The sequence below is a fragment of the Xyrauchen texanus genome, chromosome 18 (assembly GCF_025860055.1).
Source record: "Xyrauchen texanus isolate HMW12.3.18 chromosome 18, RBS_HiC_50CHRs, whole genome shotgun sequence".
NCBI lineage: Eukaryota > Metazoa > Chordata > Actinopteri > Cypriniformes > Catostomidae > Xyrauchen > Xyrauchen texanus.
In genome coordinates this window covers 12,148,708-12,155,580 of record NC_068293.1, presented here as the reverse complement: position 1 = coordinate 12,155,580, position 6,873 = coordinate 12,148,708, and the positions used below count along the sequence as shown (strand labels likewise).

The 6,873-nt window shown below is 51.9% G+C and overlaps 1 pseudogene; it reads left to right on the top strand.

Annotated features, from left to right (window-relative positions):
- Window positions 1–3,588: 3,588 nt before the first annotated feature.
- Window positions 3,589–5,551, top strand: LOC127658622 (uncharacterized; annotated as a pseudogene).
- The last annotated feature ends 1,322 nt before the right edge of the window (window positions 5,552–6,873 follow it).

The following is a 6,873-nucleotide window of genomic DNA, read 5'->3' as shown; positions in this document are numbered from 1 at the left end:
GGTGAACTGTTTAGGGGAGACTTGAAACAGCCAGGGTGTGTAATGGTTTGTTTGGTATGAGTGGCATAATATAAGACAATTATGCAGAAAACACATCACAGTTATGGTGCCTTGGATGCTTAGAAGCATGGCCTGAAATACATACTGCGGTTGTGGTACGGGAACGGTGCATTTGAGCTGCATCAGAGATTTATTGAGCCAATAGCATGGGTGCTGCGGTTGCGGTGTCACCAAGCTTGAGCGCACTGCCCGGGAGATGATTTGCGGAGAGGTACCAGGGTGATATGTATTAGTTAGAGGAGAAAGGGACTTGCAGTTGCAAAGTCAGGGCTTGTTACAGCTGCAGTGAGGCATAGATAAAAGGGGCATCGTTGAAAGCATGGTAAAATGCTGAGGCTGCAGTGGATTGGAATTAGAACCATAAGTGAGTATGGATGAAGGAACCTGAAGCGTGGTTGGACATCGCATCGGTCCACAGCTAACATTGTTGCTGGTGGGGTCTCATGGTTGGGCAGGCATCTGTGTTCTGGTGAGATAATGGCCGAGCCCAGCACTCTAATAGTGAGTGTACATCATTGGAAACATTGGAAGCAGGGCTAACACTGCTTGCTGTTTCCTAGAGGGACGGGGTTTATAGATAATATAAAATGTATTTATATTACATGAAATTTATGGATCATGTAAACAGTAATATGTAAAACATGCATTTGCAGAAATGCCTGGCATTAAATGGCACTGGTGATTGGGGATAGTTGAGCCAGGATCATAAAAGCGCTCCTGCAGGAGCAGAGTTTTAGGCACTGCTGTTGCAGTTGAGCAGTTGAACTGGAATAGTAAATAAGAGCATGGTAAGATGAATTGGCTAATGGAACCTCTACTTTGTTACACTGCTGTTGAATCCCCTGTAAAAGCACTTCTAGAGAGATATTTAAAACTTTTATTTATTTATTTCATATTTTACACAAGTAGGTTTTGCAAGACACCTGCAAACACGTGTGAAACAAAGCAGCCATGTTGAAAAGGTTGTTGAGGGAGACATAATTAAATGTAGCATCTGCGGACACCTTAAAGGTAATTGTTTGCTATATTAAGTATATATAAAGTTTTTAAAGCAATATCAGGATATATGTTTGTATGTGCATACATACAACATAATTGGTGATTTGTCACTGAATTATAAGATGACTGAAACTAATGGAGGCGCTTAAATGTATGTTCTCTTTCATCATCTCGTGTTCAAGATCCACCTATGGGAAGGGCATCCGCACCTGACCTCTGCAGAAGCATCCAATTGCACCAAGTCTGGCCTGACAGACAGAAGCGCGTGTCCAATGCTCGGTAAGGGACCCGCCCCTTACCAAGTGCATAAAACACTCGTACGCGCTATCTTACCTCAGTTGTTATTCGCTTCTCGCGACCTCTTTGCTTTGCAGCTCTACGGTTTTCGCTGACTTCACCACAGTCAACAGGAGGAAATATCCATTTGATCAGCCTCCGCCAGGCGTGATTGTCAGACGGTTGCGTTTAGTTGCGATTATTTCGGGTTGCAAGCCACCCACCTGGATTTGCTCAGGCTGCCCGCCTGTTTATCAACTTTCACCTCTCCAATGGATCACAAGCTCTCCGGTAACCCACCGGACGTGCAGTCGCGTGCATGCCCTGCCGCCTGCGGTTCACTCATTGCCGCGAGGGATGCCCATCCCTTCTGCGTGGTGTGCATGGGACTAAGACACGCGCAGGAAGCGCTTTCACTTCCTGAGAACTGCACCCATTGCCTCGCCCTGCCTAGGAAGCTTCTTCGACGAAGACTCAAGGTTGCATCCTCTCAAGGCACGGACGAACATTACGATTCGGACGCTGGAGTAGGTGAAAGCGTTACAGCTCCGGGGACTTCCCAGAGCATGCCTGCTCTCAGTTGGGCTGACCAGTCTAACGAGGGCCTACTCGAGGAAATCCTTCCCGGTATTTCCTCGTTCGACGACGAGCCGCCCGGCTCAGGCGAGGACGAGGACCCCGCTATACTTGAGGGCTCGGATGACGAGTTAACCACCCCGTCCGCCCAAGCTCCCCCGGTTAGCGGCTCGGCTACACTGCCGCACGCTACACTTCTCGAGGTGTGTGAGCGAGCGGCCGCTTTTCTCGGCATGGAATGGCTGGCCCTCCAGAACGCCGCCGACCAAGAGAGGGATGTGTATGACGGCAAACTCCTAGGTCCCCCATCCGGTCCTAGGAAGCAGCTCATGCCTGTACTCCCTGCGTGCGCTAAGCACATGCGACTCTATTGGAAGGACCCGCAAGATCTTAAGCACGGCTTAGCGGGTCTGGAGGTTAAGGATATGGCAGCGTGTGGCATGGGCGACCCTCCCACCATCGAGCCCTCGATCGCCAGACACCTTAACCCCTTGCAGGGAGGGTTACTGGCCCCTCCTAAGCCAGTTCTCCCTAATAAGATGGACCGCTTCTCAGCATCTGTCTTCCAGGCCTCGTACAAGGCCTCGGCTCTCGCGGTACAGGCTCTAAATGTTTCCTCCCTCCTCTCGGCCTACCAGGCCGAGCTGTTGGAGGACATGAGCACTCATTTGGAGAAAGGCGTGCCATCGCCGATGCTGTGGAAGGAGATTGTTACCGTGAACGACCTGGTCCTTCGTAACGCCCGCCAGGCCGTCCAAGCCGGCGGATGCTCCATGGCCCTATGTGTTGTGGGGGAACGGGCCCTCTGGCTCAGTCTCTCTGGTCTGCCCGACAGCGAGAAAAGACGCATAGCAGGAGCCCCAGTGGAACCAGGCCAGGCTCTTTTTGGCCCTGCTGTTGCACTTATGCAACAGCAGGGCCAAAAAGAGCCTGCTGTTGCACTTATGCAACAGCGGTGCGATGATAAGAAGAAGGAGGATGAGGCGTTTAAACTGTGCCTGCCTAGAAAGGCCACTCCACACCAGCCCCCCGCACGGCCCCCTCAGGCCCCAGCCACAGGACGGCCGTACCGTAATACAGCCAGGCCTAAGGCTCGCAGCAGGCCACCCAGCCAGCAGCCTAGCCAGCAGCCCAACCATCCTCCTAAGCCCTGGGGTAAGACATCCTTCGCGGCGGCTGCAGCGAAAAAGCCCACCCACTCTACCCCGTGGGACGGGAAGAGGAAGAGGCCTACCTGATGCTCAGCTCCAGGGGCTTCTCGGTCCAGGTTTTCAGGCGACCAGCCCAGTGGACACAAGCTTGAGTTTTTTCCCCCCTTTACCCAAAAGGAGGAAGTTCTCAGCTCGAGGGCCCCTTTTCCCTCGTTCGGGTGCCCAACCCCAGTTCAATATGGACATGTCACAAGTTCAGGTGTGGTCCATAAAAAAATTCCCCTCCCAGCTTCCAGTTCCAGAACTGGGGGGAAATTCACTGTCCAGGTGTGCCCCTCCACTGTTGAAAAGTGCTCAACCACAGTCTCTTCACAGTTTGCACAAACCACTTCACACACATTCAATAAAGGTTCAATTCCCTGTGTGTGTTTCAAAAATAAAAACAACAAAAAAACAAGAACAACAAAAATATCAAACACTGAGAGCGAAAGCTCTGCCAAGTGCTGTTGTTCCCCTGAAATTCTACATGTCGCCCCTAAGTTGTCCACTAGATGGCGCCATTGTATCACAAATGAACGATCCGGTTGTATTGCCTGCCCTAGGCAACTCGCCGGTGAGTGTGGGCTCTCTCACGTCACACGTGACAGCCTGGCAGTCTGTGTCTGCCCCAGAATGGGTGATTCGCACCATTACGAAGGGCTACAGACTGCAGTTTGCCAGAAAACCGCCACGTTTCAGCGGAGTTATCTTTTCTCACACAGAAGAGAGCTCCGCGCACATTCTGAAAGACGAGATCTCTTCTCTTCTCGAGAAGGGGGCGGTGCGAGTGGTACCTCCGCATCAGTGTCAACAGGGTTTTTACTCCCGTTATTTCCTGATTCCAAAAAAGGACGGTTCACTTCATCCTATTCTGGATCTCAGAGTGTTGAACAAACATTTAAGGAAATACAATTTCAGAATGTTAACCCACAACGTTCTCTCTCGTGCAATAAAACAGAGCGATTGGTTCACGTCGATCGATCTGAAAGATGCGTTTTTTCACATCAATGTTTACCCGCCACACAGGAAGTTTCTTCGTTTCGCCTTCCAAGGCATATGTTACGAATTCACAGTACTTCCATTTGGCCTAGCACTCAGTCCAAGAGTGTTTTGTATGTGTGCGGAAGCAGGGTTAGCCCAGCTGAGAATAGCGGGGCTCAAAATCCTGACTTACATAGACGATTGGCTGATTATAGCCGATTCGAGAGAGATCGTCATGCAAAACACTGCCCGTGTGCTCGCTCACATCACAGCGCTCGGCTTCAGAGTGAACGTGAGCAAGAGCAATTTCACTCCCGCGCAGAGTTACTTTTCTGGGTTTGGAGCTGAATTCGGTTACAATGCGCTCGCGTCTCTCACAAGAGCGCGTTCTCTCCTTAATGAATTGCCTCTCACAATTCAAAGAAGGGGCGAGAATACATTTCCGCGCATGTCTCAGGCTACAGGGTCTTATGGCTGCGGCTATACATGTCCTGCCTTTGGGCCTTCTGAGAATGAGGGCGTTCATGAAGTGGGTTTTAACTCTTCATCTCAGCCCTTTAAGCGATCTCCGCCGCTCTGTCACAGTGACGCGCTCGTGCACAGCAGCGCTGCGCCACTGGAGGAACGCAGACCTCTCGGGGCGATTATGCTGCGGAAAGTAGTGACGACAGACGCGTCCTTAACAGGATGGGGAGCCACGCAAGAGGGCAGAACAGTGAATGGTGTGTGGCCAAGCACACTTCACTCAGCCCATATAAATTATTTAGAGCTCCTCACTGTGCGGAAGGCTCTGAATCACTTTCTGCCCCGCTTGCAGGGGCATCATGTGCTGGTGCGCTGCGACAACACGACAGCTGTAGCATATATCAACCACCAGGGGGGGATGCGCTCCTCCAAGCTGCATGCTCTCGCTCACAGGCTGTTAGTATGGAGCAGGCGGCATTTCCTGTCGTTACGGGCGACCCATGTCCCGGGCATACTGAACAGGGGCGCAGACCTCTTGTCAAGGGGAAACCCACTCTACGGAGACTGGCGCCTCCATTCTCAGATAGTGTGTCTACTGTGGAGGAGGTTCGGCCAGCCAACCGTAGATCTCCCATTGTCCTATGTTCTTCTCGCTACGGGACGAGGACGCCCCCCTCGGCGTGGACGCACTGGCCCACCCGTGGCCCAACGTGCTGCTCTATGCATTTCCTCCCGTTTGCCTCATAACGCCGTCTCTGGCCAGGGTGAGGGAACAGAGCTTGACCATGATTTTGATAGCTCCCAGGTGGCCCAAGGCGCCGTGGCTCTCAGAGATTATCCCTCTGCTGTATGCCCAGCCATGGCCCCTCCCACTTCGCAAAGACCTTTTGTCTCAAGCGAACGGGGAAATTTATCACCCGCACCCGGACAGGGCTCCCCCTACGTGTTGTGGCCACCATTCAGTGTGCCAGAGCCTCTTCAACACAGTCTCTTTACGACTGTAAGTGGCGGGTGTTCGAAGAGTGGTGTGAAGGGCGACGGGTAACGTCATATCAGTGCTCAATCACCGACATCTTATGCTTTTTGCAGGACCTTATGGACAAGGGAAGATCCTTTTCCACTATTAAGGTCTATTTAGCGGCTATCGCTGCATGTCATGTGGGGTTCGACAGCGCTACGGTGGGGCAACACCCCTTATTCGTAGGTTTATGAAGGGCGACGCCGCTCTCTTCCAGTCCCCAGGAGAGTCGTTCCTGAATGGGACCTCTCCATGGTGCTGGACGCTAATGTCTCAACAGCCGTTTGAGCCCCTGGGGAGTATTTCCCTTAAGAATTTGTCTTTCAAGACAGCTTTGCTCTTGGCCTTGGCATCTGCCAAGCGGGTCAGTGATATGCATGCACTCTCTGTTCATCCCTCGTGCACTAAATTCTCTCTCAGTGGAGATAAGGTTTTTCTCAGGCCCAACCCGGCCTTTATGCCAAAATGCTTCCCGGCATTCACGTGTGAGGTGATTGAGCTTTCCGCGTTCCACCCAGCTCCTTTCTCCTCCACAGAGGATCAGAGGTTGAACGCTTTGTGTCCTGTACGTGCCCTGTGGGCGTAGTTAGACAGGACCAGCTCGTTTAGAAAAAGCGACCAGCTTTTCATCTCTTGGGGCCCCCCGCACTCAGGGAACCCCATTTCCAAGCAACGCCTTTCTCATTGGCTTGTGGAAGCTATATCTGTGGCATATGAATCAAAGGGAGTGCAGCCCCCAGAGGGCATCAGAGCTCACTCCACTAGAGGTATGGCTGCCTCTTGGGCTCTATGTAAGGGAGTCTCTTTGCAGGACATATGTGCCGCTGCAAGCTGGGCCTCTCCCCATACATTTGCCAGATACTACCGGCTAGATGTTACCAGAACCCCGGTAGCTCATTCTGTCCTGGGTGTCGGCTCTTTGTAGCTTTGTGCTCTTAGGCCCTCCACCCCTCTTTAAGTCTGGGCTGCCTAGTCCAGCACTTTAAAGTCACTAAGCATGTTTCTACTCTGCACCTGGCACAATATATTTACCATGATAGTGCGGTCAGGTTTATTCACGAATGCATGTTACCATATGCTATTCTTTGTTGCTAAAGTGGCTTCCTCACTTTGTGGGGTGGTTTCCGTGTGACGTGTCATGCACCGCCTTCGAGGTGACCGCCCTCTGGCTTTCAGGGCCTCATTGTAGTGTATTGGGCAATCGGGAGCTGTCCATATCTCCCATAGGTGGATCTCGAACACGAGATGATGAAAGAGAACAATAGGTTACTGTCGTAACCCCGGTTCTCTGAAACATCGAGTGGAGAG